This window comes from Phocoena phocoena, chromosome 13 (assembly GCF_963924675.1).
Source record: "Phocoena phocoena chromosome 13, mPhoPho1.1, whole genome shotgun sequence".
NCBI classification, from domain to species: domain Eukaryota; kingdom Metazoa; phylum Chordata; class Mammalia; order Artiodactyla; family Phocoenidae; genus Phocoena; species Phocoena phocoena.
In genome coordinates this window covers 8,393,702-8,405,966 of record NC_089231.1, presented here as the reverse complement: position 1 = coordinate 8,405,966, position 12,265 = coordinate 8,393,702, and the positions used below count along the sequence as shown (strand labels likewise).

Here is a 12,265-nt window from a genome sequence, read left to right as displayed (position 1 = left end):
TGAGATAATCTAGGTTAATCTCCCCATCTCAAAGTCTTTGATTTAGTCACATCAGCAAAATCCGTTTTGCCATGTAAAGGAGCACATTCACAGGTTCTGGGGATTAGGATGCGGGCATCTTTAGGGACCATTATTCTGCCTTCAGCATTCACCTATTATAATAGTAAGAAAGACAGTAGAAACATAGTAGTGGGGAAATGAAGTAGTTCTTATCTTGCTGCTGATAATGTATCATTGAATTATGACTCAGCTAGCTGAAAGTGATCATAGAAGAAAGAATGTTGGAAATTTGAGGAAGGTATTAACAGTACTTTGTCAAATGGGAGAGTGATTTGACTAGGTTAGTGTCAGCAGTATTTTCTTAAATGTCACTTGATGTTTGGGATAATAAATTTAAGGGGAGACTATTCAATATTGTTGTACATTTTCCACATTGGATTTCTGATATTTGTATCAAGTAGGTGGATATTTGGGTTAACCAAGTGGGCAAGACGAGAAACAAGGCACTTGATGATGTAAACAAGAGAATGTTTATCATCAGGGACAATTAAACTTCAGCTGGGAAAAAAAAGAAAGAGACTATGTGGGTAATAATGGTCACTAACATGGTTGAAAAGAGATTCTAATGCAGTTGAGCAATTTTTGAATTGGTCATGTATTATTAGGGTATCCAGAGAGACACAACCAACAGAATATGTATATAAAAAACAGAAGTAATAGGGGATATAGATAGATGATAGATACATACATAGATAGACAGACTTTATGAGAAATTGGCTCACATGATTGATTATGGAGTCTGAGAAGTCCAGTGGTCTGCCATCTGCAAGCTAGAAATCCAGGAAAACTGGTGGTGAATTCAGTCCAAGTCCAAAGGTCCAACTAATGGTGTAAATCACAGTCCAAGGACAAGAAAAGATGAGATAAGATGTCCCAGCTCAAATTGTGAGGCAGGAGAAAAAGGGTGAGTTCCTCTTTCCTCCACCTTTTGTTCAATTCAGGCCTTCAACTGATTGGATGATGCCCACCCACTTTGGGGAGGATGATCTACTTTACTGAGTCCCCTATTCAAATGCTAAATTCATCCAGAAACACCCTCACAAACACATCTGGGTACCCTATGGCCCACTCAAGTTGACACATAATATTAACCATCATGGGTCAGTTCCAGGAGAAGAGATCAGAAAAGTAAAGAAAGCGTGGGATAATTGAAATTTTAAAATAGAAAGGGCTTAATTATTATTAAAAGTAAAGGCCAAGGTATGATCTTGGGAGTAAGTGGTAAAACTTGGTAGAGAAAATATGGTCAGAAGTGTGGAAGTAAAGAAATCAAGAAGCTACGTGTATGTTGCTGTTTCTATGTGTTTACGTGTTTTTGTACAAATGCGTGCATGTGCATTTTTTTCTTTCCTTTCTTTTTTTTTCTTTTTCTTCCTGCCTTCCTTCCTTCCTTCCTTCCTTTCTTTCTTTCATTGCTTTTATAGTTTCCTGGGAAAAAAGAAGATTTAACATAAAGTCTGAAGTATCTCAAAACTTGTTGTTAACATCTATTATGCTTGAAAAGTGATCTTTAGGATTTAGTTTCCTGAAATTTTTTGAGTTAATCTTCACGGAGGTATTTTGCACTAAGAATAGTTCTAGAAGTTATAAAATGGAACATCTGTGGTGAATACATTAATATCAAAAGTATACTAGTTCATTGAGTCACTATGTTGATGTGAGGGCTTTAGTCTTATTTTACTAATTTGTGGAAGACAGAAGTTTTTGCTATAATCAAATCATATATGAGGACTTCATCCCAAAATGAGGCACTAAACAAGTATAAAATTATCTAATTGGGTTGCTCACATCTGCTGATGGCAGTTGCAGGGCACAAGTAAAGATGTTTTTACCTTGACTTTCAGTTCAGCATCTGCCGGACTGCCTGAGGCCATGCATAGAACTGGATAAAATAATAGGGCTCCTCTGAGGAGGGAAGGACAGCCCAGGGACAATGAGTCCCCACATAAGACATGACTCATTTCTTCAGCCCCATATCCTTTAAATGCCATCCTAATTAACAGTGAGACAATCATATATCATGACACAACAAGCATCTAGGGACCAGAGCGCCATTTTAAAAACAGATGATTTCTTAGTTCATACTGAGGCATTAAATTCTTTATATTACTCCTTTTTCTTAAATAAAGACATTATTGATATACAGAATGACACTTTAAAGCTTTACTCTACTATCAGACTAAGCTTTAACCCTCAGGGATAAAGTCCATGATTCTCTAAATTTAATTTATTTTCAAGACCATAATTAACAGTTCACTAAAATCTCCAGCACCATTATAGCAATAGAGCAGCTCCTAAAGTTCCAACTACATGCTCATAAAATTTTGATTAGTTCTTGTAATCACGCCATCTGGTAGCTTGATTATAGTTATGTCTTAAAACTTAGTGGGGTCTGCCTGATTTTTTAAGTTTTTTCTTAGTATTCTGAAAATTTAATACCTTAGGAATATAAATATAGTTTTTCATCTTTAAAAATTAAAGTATAAATCAATCATATAGATATAAAATAATTAAGCTGTTTTTTTCTGTATATACTGCATTTAGCATTTTTTAAATCACTATTGAATTTAAATTTAGAAGAAAATTACTCATGAGGTGCCAATAAGGGCATGTGGAATATTATAATTTGTCTTCAGTCAAATAAAGTAATTGTAAATAAACTGGAACCTAAGTGTCTTATTTTTAATTTTAAACAAGCTTAAAATTTTTATACAATCTTGTGTATTTTAAAATAATAGTAGAGGAAAGACTACTTTTAAGAGAATCTGGGATCCATCTACAATTCTCAGGTCAGGCTCTTAGCGGAGTCACTAGGCAAACAGGGCTAGATGAATACAACTCTGGCTACCTCTGCAAGGGCAGGTGCAGATCTTTAGATTGAATAAGGATATGAAAGAAGCATCTGGTGAAAGAAATGAAATGAGACATTTGGTGATATCGGCCCCCAGAGACCCATAATAAATGCCTTGACCACCACCATCCCTAGAGGAATCTGACGTTGCCTGTTCTTCCTGGCCTCTGTCTATGGCTGTGGCGTCAAATACTGCCTCTCAGGTGCTCCTGACCCACAGAGAGACATCCTGTGGAGGCATCCACCTGCTATCTGCAAAACTGCCAGCACACAGGGGCGACCACAGCATAGCCCCACTCATGGGCCTGACTCTCTATGTGGTTTCCTGGCAGGCAGACCTCAGTCCCAAGGAGGAAACAAAGGATCTATGCGCCCATCAAAAGAAAATACAAGAACGCTTAAGTCACATCCCTCACAAGACAGAGACAAAGGGAGAACAAAGCAGCACCTGGAACAAAGTAATGCTCCTTTTGGAATTAAAAAAAAATTACACAATTAAAAAATTTCATTAGGTATTTATGGAATAAAGGAGGGTAACTGTAAAACCCCAGGGTTAAGCTTAAAATATTGAGTGGAAAAATGCCTCAAGCAATAGAAAATATGTAAAGATAAAATAGAAGAAAAAATAAAATAAAGTATCTATTTGGGAATAGGTTGACATGGTCTGATTACCATTATTAAATATTATCTAGAATATTGTAACAAAAGTAATGTGATAACAATTATAAACATTAAGTAGACAATAAATTATTTTTCTAATGTTTTGATTTTATACTTAAAAATTCCCAAGATAATTAGAATTTATTAAACTTAAGTATTTTATTAAGTGACTGGATATAAAATAAAGATGAGAAAAACAGTCCATCACACCGAGAGCATAAATTATGATGTAGTTAGAAATACATTTACAGCTTTGCGCAGTGGCAGTATTGTAGCCAATGAGGTTTATCCGAGGCGTGATTATTGCTAATAGAAATACATTTACAGAGTCCTGGACATGAACAGATTAGTATTCAGCCAATGACATATGGGGACTCTATGAAGATTTCCGAAGATTCTTCTATGGCTATGTCCTTTCTGTTATTCTTCCCTGTAAATTCTAGCTGCCTTATCAGCTGTTAACTTAAACTCCTAATATCAGTGACACTTCGATGCTCTAACTGAACTCTACTTTTCCATGCCCTTGAGTATCCATTACTTCATCATGTCTGGAAGATAAAGTCACCAAGACATTTCTGACTATGCCATTTTTCCTTCCTCCTCAAGTCTAACTCCATAAAGAGGTTCGTTTTGTAAAAAGAAACATTAATATATCCAGGGTGTTAAGCTAATGCTCAGTTACTGTTTTAGTGTGTCTTTTTTTAAGGAAGTTAGGCACTTTGACATTCATGTCAATAAATCGTGCATCAATATCCCAAGAAGATGTGAAATACTTCCCAATAAAAAGAACTAAAATTCAGAAAAGGTGTAGGTTCTGGAGGGAAAGCAACTCAAACTGTTTTCAAATTTAAGTTTTTTCTTTTCTCCTATCAAGTACATCCAGAGAGAATACTGGTTATAGTTAATGTAAGTTTAAAAATCCTTCTAAAATGTTAAATCATTAGATAATTCACTATTAGAATAGAGAATATTTATTCTAATTTTAAAAGACATTTTAGACAAAATAGGAAAGACCACAACAATAATTTTAAATTAAAAATTTCTATATGTATACTGAAAATTAATCATAAACCTTTTCATTTTTTACTGAAATATCAAGGTAAGTGAGAAGATTAAAAGGAAAGCAATTGAATGATTCAATGAACAATTCTATTCAAGGCGGGCACTGTAGTTTTGTCATAGCCTAAAACATACACTTAATTTTAAAATGATGATTTTCTCATTTGAAAATGATAAAAATGTATACTTTGTCCAAAAGGTATAAATTTTATAAGGTTGACTATATTAGTGGAAAAACGTGATAAATCATGGTGATAAAAGACTATCATTATAGAGCACCCTAATCCATCATTTTAAATAGACTCTACATTAATCATTACTTATAAACTGAATGCTCAAGTAATCATAATTTATTATGACAATTCAGACTAAAAATAAACATCAACAATGTGGGGTGCATTTGCAGGACAACACAAATTAGGTGTAGGAACTACTTTTCACCCCAAAATTGTTAAGTCTAGTCTATCAGGAGTAACCACATTCAAAGCAAAGTATATGTAGTCAAAGGATAAGTCATATTGCTCCAACAATTGAGCTAGCTTTGTTAAAACGGACTGATCAATGTCAATCAAATATTAAGACTCATTCAAATCCCCATAGCAACATGGACAGAGCCTAGATCATGTAACAGGTATGTATGTGTTTCAATTTAATATTAAATAATTAAAATTCACAACTTAACTCAGTATATTCTACAGAAAGAATATGTAAACAATGCATGCTACCAAGATTTTACAACGTGGCTAAATATGCTAGAACAAATTTACCCTATTACAATTTTCCATCTGTGTTTTCTAGAGTTCGGTTACCAGTGCTATTAACAATGTCTTGAGGGCGGTAAGAACAGAAATAGCCTTCCTTCCCTCCTCAATAAAAGCAGTTCTATTTTAAAATGTCTTTTATATAACAAGGTTTCAAGTGAGATGGTATTTGACAAATAGAGTTTTGCTGTAAATAAAACAATGTAAATTCTTAAAATAGTCCCATTGTAAAATAAATAAATAAATATAAGTAAATTTAAGTATCTGGATGCATAAAGTCACCTCCAGGCAGAATGCCGAGGCAATAAGGCGGCGATCCTATTTTATTTCCCATTTCTCAGTGATTACAATCCTGAACAACTTGTTATCCAATATCTGAAAAAAAAAAAGATGTTTAATCTATTTTGTCCAGTTTTCAGTTGCTTGTTGTGGAATACTTAATCATGTCTCTGATTCCATCATGGCCAGAAGTGGAACTAAAATTCACTTTTGCCAAAAATTGCATTGTGGGATATTGAGGGATAAGTTTCACAAACTTTAGAAAACTTCAATCAAATATTACCAAAATCGAATAAGTTGCTTATAAATATATTTCTTATTTAAGAAAAGTATGAACAACACTAAGTTATCTTGCAATATTTGCTCTTGAATAAGAAAATAAGTTCTATATCTGGCTCTGTGATTAATATTCAGTGAGACATTTGTGAAAGCCTTTTATTTGTCTCTGTTTTGTAATATCATTAAAATATGAATAATTTACTCATTCTCATAGAAAATATTTGTACTATGAAATTGTTAATTATGACATAAATATTCTATAGGCATCAATAGCTGGTGGGTATTTTTATATAAAGGTATTCTGCAAAGTCCTAACTCATATTTTAAAATATTTACTATACACTAGGGACTATATGTTTAATAACATATTTGTTAATATAATACCTAATGAAGTACTGTATTATTTTTCTCACTCTTAAGAAAAAGTCTCACTTTGATTCTCTTTGGGACTGAGTCCATACTCAAATTTCACTAGATCTTAGTTCATATTCTTACTTCTCAGAATTGTACAATAAGACAGTATAAAAATTTTAAATTTCCTCATGTTTCTCAGGTAATTTGTAGTATGAGAATGTGTTATATAGTATTTCCTAGAAGATCAGATATGGCTTTTCCCTCACCATAACACTTTATATACCAAATGTCACTCCCACCCAGCCTCGTAATTTGGGGGACATACACCACAAAAATATGAGATGTATGATAACCTTCTTTCTCAGCCAAAGAATGAGATTTCAAAAGTTGAAGTATAGTTTAAAATAGGCATATACCCAGTGAAGACTTTGGTGAACCCTAATTTCTAATCTATGCAGTTCAGTGTGACTTTGCCCAGGAAAAAACAAAAATGAAACAAAACAAAACAACAACAAAAATACACCTCTTTTGATTTACAGGTTGGCAAATGGCACTATTCATGGAGAAATTTGACTCTTGAATCCTGTGGGCATGATTTACAATGAGGAAGAAATACTGCTGTTTTTAAAATGGTGCAAATAACAAAACAGGAATAATTTAGGCTGAGGCTTTTATGAGATAATGGGGAAATAACTGTCAGATATTTATTTAACTTGCCATGTATCCATTTCTTGAAAGTTAAAATAACTTTTTTTTCTTTTCCAAGATTGTCACTACTTCATGTAACAGTCTAATTAAGAATGGCGTTGAGGTAAATGATCCTGCACTTGATAAAATCTGACTCATTACGAAAAGAAAGATAATGAACTCGGGGGCACAATGCACTCACGGATCAGCTGGACCCCTTGAATATATGACTCTTGTATATGGTGGCCAGGACAGTGGCAAACATGTGCCTTTATGTCTATGAGGGATTTGCTCCTACCAGAGGATAAGCCGATCTGTTTTGTGCTTACTGCAGCCTTATTTGCCTGCTGTGTTAATGTTCAGGTAAAGCACATTATAATGACTGAGTGTAGATATGATAAATATGTAGAACGTTGGGGTTTCATTTATCATCTTGACAGCAAGAATAGTCTTCTGCCCAGCTGAAACTAGACAAAGTACCCTAGTTTACTGGAATGGACTTAAAATTTGTCTGCTATGATTATGGAGTTGACATTCTCATCTTTTTCCTCTCCTTCCAATAGGTTCTTAAAGAACTGGTTGCTGTCAATGTAGAGTTCTACTCTGTTCAAAGGCCAGGGTGATATGGGTGGGGGGGAAATCTTTTGGAACTTCTTTGATTTCTTGCATATGATTTACTCTCCTGTCAGAGCAATAAAGCAGCTCTACACCTCTGGATTTCATTTGTTTTCTTTAATCAAGTAAGTAATTAAGAAAAAAAAACAGTTTAATTATGAACTACCCACTGTGTTCGAATGGAGTTGGAACCAATTAAGATAAAATTAGACTATGAGTGATAAAGTAAAGGCAACATGGATGTATGTGATGTTAGTCTATCCTATCGTCATCTTTTAAACAGTACCCTATAAAATGGTTTCGATTCAGTTTTCTAAAGCATAGTCCTGATTATAGCACTTCCCAGCTCAAAAGCCAGCTGATCTTTTATCCCTTCCTGAATCAAGTCCAAGCCCCCAGAAAACCTAGAAGATCAAGTTCTTCCACAATCTGGTTCCTACCTAAATTTTCAGTTATATTCTTTATTTTCTTTAATATTCTTTATTTCCTTTTTTTTTTTTTTTAGGGGGAGAGGGTCAAAGTCCTCTATTGTCTGGTACCTATACATACCTTGGTTTCTTTTCTATTTTCCCCATTTTCACTTTGGTCTGGGATTTGTTTTTTACATCTTAGCCTGTTTCTTCCCTACCATTTTGAAGAAATGCAAACATCTCTCCGAAGCTTTCTTATTTACTCACCATCAGACTTCAATTATTTTTCCCATTTTTCCATAGTACTTTATTAATATCCCTTGCATAAAACTTATTACTTTACACCTTGCACCAGAATACAATCAAAACCATTATTGAAAACAGAATCCACGTCTGGTTTTCTGCATTTGTTCTCTAGCACCTAGCGTTAAGAACAGAATAAGCTAAATAAAAAAATGTTGGAAAATTTTGCTGTCCTTTTTAGTCATCAATCTTCAAGGCAAGCACACTGGAAATTATTATTTTTTATTTCATATGCTGTAGCTAGGTACACATTCTCTATTGCAGTTATATGATTTGGCTTTTCCTAGGTTTGATTAAACTAAATATCTGAAATGCTTTTATTAAGAACTATCATTAATAAGTTCAACTATTGTATCTCTTACTAAGTTTGCATTAAAAGCCCTTGAAGGTAACTTTCAGTACTCTTTGGTTTGTTCCCCATTCCCTCTAGAATCTTTTTAAAGATAAATATTTCTGGACACCAAAAATATTCAATAAGAAAATATAATGAAAAATGCCAATTTCATACTACAAGAGAAATAATAATTGATTCCCTCTCTTAAGATGTAAATGACAAAGCCATAATTCTTATAGAATTTTTAGCTTACAAAAAAACGTATGAAAGTGTGTCTTCTGACTATGACTCTCAATTTATGATTTGGGTATCTTCCAATTAAAATTTGTCTTTACCTCTAAACTAGATAAATAAGAATTTCGTTAAAAAAGGAAATGTCATATAAATTTTTCCTTCAGAAGATTCTGTGAAAGAAAGAATAACACATTTTTCTCTTTTATGATTCTAGTACTAATGAAACATGGAAACTCTTTCAGTAATGCTTAATTCTAAATAAAGTTAACAAACCAAAGTGTAACATAATAAATTACAAGAAAAAATGCATTTCACCGAGTAAGCATTCATAAAAGATGTAAATCAAAGACAATTTGATAGTGCTCCGCAACAAGAGAGGCCGGGATAGTGAGAGGCCCATGCACCGCGAAGAAGAGTGGCCCCCACATGCCACAACTAAAGAAAGCCCTCGCACAGAAATGAAGACCCAACACAGCAAAAATAAATTAATAAATTAATAAACTCCTACCCCCAATATCTTCTTTAAAAAAAAAAAAGACAATTTGATAATTTACAGTCAGAGCCCTTGACTAACAAAAACATATTTGACATGTAGAGGTAAACAACTGATGAATGAGTCATTATCACAACGAAAGATTTATGAATGAGGGATGGCATTCACTAAAATAATCATGAAGGAGAAAAGATAACTGATTCTGCTTGGAGGGTCACAGAAAGACTGTTTTAGTGGTAGAAAGATTTATTTCATGCATATAAAAAGCATCATACTCCACACCAAGAATTATACATCTGGCTTGATGTATGGAAATTAGTTTTCTCTTCAGGAAATAAGAGGAATTACATTTTTCTAGTCAGTGACAGAGTAATAAAATTTTGATTAAAATCATAACATTTATTTAGAATCCACTATAGCTGAGAATAAGACAAACAACAGGCAGAGCTGACATCACTTCCTGTGGGACATCTTCATCCTTTTTGTCAAAAACATTTCCCTCATTACATAGATAAACTAACTTTCACTAAATTCCTCCAGCTGCATATAAAGTTTCTTGAATAACAAGTGGCAACATCCCCACAATCAGCTATTCCTTCCATGATGCGATTTCTGCTGCATTTGAATTTCAGCTCCAACGTTGTCACTTTCTTCTGTTTGCTACACTTTCATCTTTACTGGCCAAGTCCCTCTTTTGAGCATCCATTGTTGTAAAATACCATCTAAGTCTATCCCTGGGAAGCACTGGGAGCACAAATACACACTCTTTTTTGATGTCTATGTGTGACCGAAATAACAGATGCACAGTGATCAATCACTAGCAGAATTTGAAAGAAGTGACATCATTGGACACCAATCATGTGTGTCTATTATTTACATGGTGATTTGTGGATTAAAGAACTGGAAGCAGTATTTGTACCTCATGAAATTACTCTCAGTTAATATACTTTGGTAACTGAAATTTTAACTGTTTGGCTGAGAGACTGGTGTTATCTACTAAACTATGGTAAATGAAATTCATGCATATAAGCAACATCTTTAGGCTACTAAAGGAAAACTGAAGTTGTCAACTTAGAATTCCTAACCTGGAGGAGATATCTTTCAGAAACAAGGGAAATAGCTTTTTCAGATATATGAAGGCTTTGGCTGGCCAGAATACAATGGGGAAATATGCTTTAAGTGATGTAAGAAAACACACACACACACACACACACACACACACACACACAAGCACACATACACAGCTGTCAACCCAGAATTCTATACTCTGAGAAAATATTTTTCAAAAATTAATGGCAAAATAATGATTATTTTTGAGAAAAAAACAATAGCTGAGAGAATTTATCATAGGCATGTCATTATTTTAAGTAATGATAAAGAAATTTCTTTAGTCAGACAGAAAATTATATCATATGGAAACCTGCATCTAAGAAAGAAATCAAGGGCAACAGAAAAGAACAATATACGAATAGATACATATGATGGATTTTTTCTTTACAAAATCACTTCAAAGACCACTGATTATTTGTGCAAAAATGATATCAATGTATTACAGGGTTTATAACATATAAAGAAAGAAACTGCATAAAAATCACAAAAGACAAGAAATGGAAGTACAAGGATATATTATGTGGAGGTTACCTATGATAACATAAAGGTAAAATAGAGTATAAAGCAGCTTATCCTTAAAATTAAGAATCACATGGAGGCCTTGCAAGTCCCTGTGTTGTGTTGTGAAAGATCAGAAACAGCTCCCTCCTCAGGTCCTTGACTATCTTTCTCTTTGCTGCATTCTAGAAATACAAATTCAGCAACAAGTATACAAAAATCACTTACATTTTTATATGCTACCAGCAAAAGATTGAAAAATGATTCTGTTTGTGTGAATTTTATTCCATTTTTTTTTATACAGCAGGTCCTTATTAGTCATCAATTTTATACACATCAGTGTATACATGTCAATCCCAAACTCCAAATTCATCACACACACCCCCACCACACCGCAGCTTCCCCCCCCTTGGTGTCCATACGTTTGCTCTCTACATCTGTGTCTCAATTTCTGCCCTGCAAACCAGTTCATCTGTACCATTTTTCTAGGTTCCACATATATGCATTAATATATGATATTTGTTTTTCTCTTTCTGACTTACTTCACTCTGTATGACAGTCTCTAGATCTATCCACATCTCAACAAATGAGCCAATTTTGTTCCTTTTTATGGCTGAGTAATATTCCATTGTATATACGTACCACATCATCTTTATCCATTCGTCTGTTGATGGGCATTTAGGTTGCTTCCATGACCTGGCTATTAGAAATAGTGCTGCAATCAACGTTGGGGTGCATGTGTCTTTTTGAATTATGGTTTTCTCTGAGTACATGGCCCAGTAGTGGGATTGCTGGATCATATGGTAATTTTGTTTTTAGTTTTTAAGGAACCTCCACACTGTTCTCCATAGTGGCTGTATCAATTTACATTCCCACCAACAGTGCAACAGGGTTCTCTTTTCTCCACACCCTCTCGAGAATTTGTTGTTTGTAGATTTTCTGATGATGCCCATTCTAACTGGTGTGAGGTGGTACCTCATTGTAGTTTTGATCTGCATTTCTCTAATAATTAGTGATGTTGAGCAGATTTTCATGTGCTTCTTGGCCATCTGTATGTTTCCTTTGGAGAAATGTCTATTTAGGTCTTCAGCCCATTTTTGGATTGGGTTGTTTGTTTTATTAATATTGAGCTGCATGAGCTGTTTATATATTTTGGAGATTAATTCTTTGTCTGTTGATTCGTTTGCAAATATTTTCTCCCATTCTGAGTGTTGTCTTTTCGTCTTGTTTATGGTTTCCTTTGCTGTGCAGAAGCTTTGAAGTTTCATTAGGTTCCAT

General features: G+C 34.0%; 1 pseudogene; it reads left to right on the top strand.

Moving 5' to 3' along the window:
* The first annotated feature begins 3,820 nt into the window (after positions 1-3,820).
* LOC136133336 (U4 spliceosomal RNA) lies at positions 3,821-3,978 on the top strand (annotated as a pseudogene).
* The last annotated feature ends 8,287 nt before the right edge of the window (positions 3,979-12,265 follow it).